Here is a 3,244-nt window from a genome sequence, read left to right on the forward strand (position 1 = left end):
GTTGTTTCCTCCCATGCACTGTTGATCCATCCCCAGCTGCATACTGGAGAGGACCTTCCATAGATCTCCAGGGGTTTCTGCTCTCTGACACTCTAGCCAACCACCCCACCTCTAGGCACTTCGTTCATCCTGGTCACTTAGCTGTTTCTGAAACTCCCAGAGTCCACTGGGCTCCATTCAAGCTCCCCATTCCTGCTCCGAGCTCTCAGGGCAGTGAGCTGGGCCATTTGTTCCTGTCTCTCGGGCATTACTGTCCTTCATTGCCAGATGCCCAGTGTCTCAAAAACTGTTGTTTGACATATTTTGTGTGTTTGTTTTTTGGTTGGAGGGTGCAGGAGGGTAAATCCAATCCCTACTACCCCATGTGGGCCAGACTTGAAGTCAAAGCTAGTGGATTCTGAAAGCTGTTTAGAAACTGCCTTCCCCCTGTCTAGTTAACCTCTGATACGTCTCTGAGCCTGCCAGGAAGAGTCTGCGAGGGAGATAAAATGAAAATTTGGAGGGATGGGATGTTTACCAGCTGGCTTTTGTGCTACAGAATAGCCATGTCTTTAAACACAGCCCTGTTCAGACACCCAGGAAAAGCCCATACATTCCAGTGCCAGATTGGGGAACATGTGTCCAGACTCTGAGCCCTCTGGGCCAGTCTCTGTGTGACAACTCTCTTGCTCAGAGGACCTGGCTCCTGACTTTGGGGACCAGCAGCTAGAGGCAGTGGCCTGGAGCAGCCAGTACAAAGGAGAGTTTCTTGGCATGAGGGAGATTTGGTTTTCTAAGCCTGTGTCTTTTAAAATCTCGACCCTGACTGGAACAGACAGTGACCCCTTGGAGCAGATTGAGAGCATGTCATCCTGGGAATGATGGGGGTGCAGAGTGGGGTAGAACGGAGCTCTGTGGTCCAGAGCAGCCTGGCTCAGGACCCTTGTTCGGAGACTAGGGGTCTCTGATGTATGATGCTGGTCACATCCTCCTCTGGACCCTGGCAGCACTGACAGTCTGGGACATGTGTGTATACAGGGTTCGAAGGGCATATGGCCACATACTGTTCTCCAAACAGTAATTTTAATTCTCTGATAACTGTCCTCCAAACATTTATTATAGAGTAATAATATTGAGGCTTCACAAAGCCCTCTGTTTTTCAATGATACAATATGTTTTGTGTTTGTGTGTGGTTAAATACACCTAACATAAAATTTACCATTGCAACCATTTTAAAGTGTACAATTCAGTGACATTAAGTACATTCGCAGTGTTATACAACCATCTCCACTATCAAGTTACAGGCTTTCTTCATCACCCCAAATGGAAACCTGGTACCCATCTGCCTTTCTTGATACCCTGCAGAGAGGCCCCCACAGTCATTCTTTCTAGCAGGTGGAATTTTATGACTATTTGTGTGGCATCTGTCTGAGCCCTGGCACAAAATCATCTCCATTGGTGCTGGTGCCAGGAGGCACCCCCCCCCCACCTTCACTTGTTAAACATTGCCCTTTTCCTGTTTCTTCTGAAAACTTAACCATTTCCTCCCCCTTCCCACCTGGACCTCTTGCCATGGTGATTTCGTTTCCACACTGACAGGACAGCCCTGTGCACAGTGAGGGCTCTGGGCCCTTGGAGGGGGCTCTGGAAGAGTGTTAAGGGCAGGACGTGTGGAAGGGAGACCTTGCTGGCAGCCCGAGCTTGGCCCCTGGATCACTGCAGCTCCGTGTTCTCCAGGGGGATGTAGGAGAGTCCAGTTTCAGGGGACTTGGGCCTTGTTTTCCAATCTTCCCGTTGTCTGCACTCCTGTTAGATTTGGGCGAAGTTCATCAGAGCAGGGCCTGTCATGCTCGGCTTGTAAGAGAAAAGGGAAGAGAAGCAGGCTCAGGATGGCATCTTTACTGCACACGCACGCATCCAGACACCCCACACCATCACATCCACACACACAAGGAAACAGGCCGGCTGGCTCACTCCCCACCGGGGAACCACTCTGTGCCAAACCAATGAGGGAGAAAAGGAATAAAGGAGAAGGGCAAGAAGAGCAAAAAGTACATCAGCTTGGAAAGAGGAAGGTGGTGGAGGTGAGCGGTCCTGGACCTTGGATGGTTGATGTTGCCTTGACAGAGCGCTTCTGAATCTGCTGTGTGTGCTGGGAGCCAAGAGAAGGGGGTAGGGTTTGTGTTGGTGGTGACTGAGGAACAGAAAGGTGTGTCCCAACTTGCAAATATTGTGTGACCCCCTTGAAGGTTTAACTTTTCTCCTAATGTGGGTGTCTTGTCTCAAACACTAGTAGGCAGGCTCCTTGAGGGTGTGGCCGTGGTCATCTCATCGTGCCTTGGCCCTCCCCACTTCTTAAACACCCTCTCCTCTTAGAGTCCAAGATAATAGATGCCTGCTCAGAACATCTGGGTCTCCTCTAGCTCATCTTTATGTAAACTCTTCCCTGTCTTCTCACTCCTCACCTCACCTTCCCCAAGGGCTGCAGCCCCTCCATGCTCATGACTCCCACCCCCTCTGGCCTCACCTGTAGGCCACACCTGTAGGGCCAGATGCCCACCAGTCTTCATATCTGGATGTTGCAATGGCCCCTTTAAGTGCACAGGTCCTAAAATGAACTCATGATCAGCCTGTAGAAGCATCTCTGATCCTGTATCATGAGCCAGAGTCTGTCGGCACAACGGGGAACTCCCAGAGTCCTAGTTTCTGCAGAGTCCACCTCAGGAACACCCCTGCACTTTCTGCCTTCCTCTCTCCTGCTGGACCCCAGCAGCCTCCTCCTGCCTCCTTTCACCCCACCTCCACAAGTCTTTTTCCAGCGACTCCAAATCCCCACTTTAACGTGCCCTCCCAACCCTTCACTGGCCCCTGTTGCCTACGAAGTAATGCCCCCTTTCTCAATCCTTACGCAGAGCTGCAAGCTGATTCACAGGTTTGAGGAAAGAAAGAATGGATTTCTCTGGTTTAGACCACTTGGAGAATAAATGGCGCAGTGCCCCATAGGACCTCATCATGGGGTATTCATTCAGAGTCTGGGCATGGTCAACCATTGGGAGAAGGTCAGGTCGTCGTGCTGAGGGCTGACTTTCCAAAGCTATCCTGTTCCCGGCCCCGCTTTCCCCAAAACACACAAACACAAATCTGGTGTGAGATTTGCCCGGCTAGCTTTCCTCAGGAGCCCTCGAGGGTTCGGGAAATCCTGCTACCTTTAGGACCTGGAGGATCCGAATTGGGGGGGGGGGGGTCACCCCTCCCCGCCCCCCGC

This window comes from Camelus bactrianus, chromosome 7 (assembly GCF_048773025.1).
Source record: "Camelus bactrianus isolate YW-2024 breed Bactrian camel chromosome 7, ASM4877302v1, whole genome shotgun sequence".
NCBI classification, from domain to species: Eukaryota; Metazoa; Chordata; class Mammalia; order Artiodactyla; family Camelidae; genus Camelus; species Camelus bactrianus.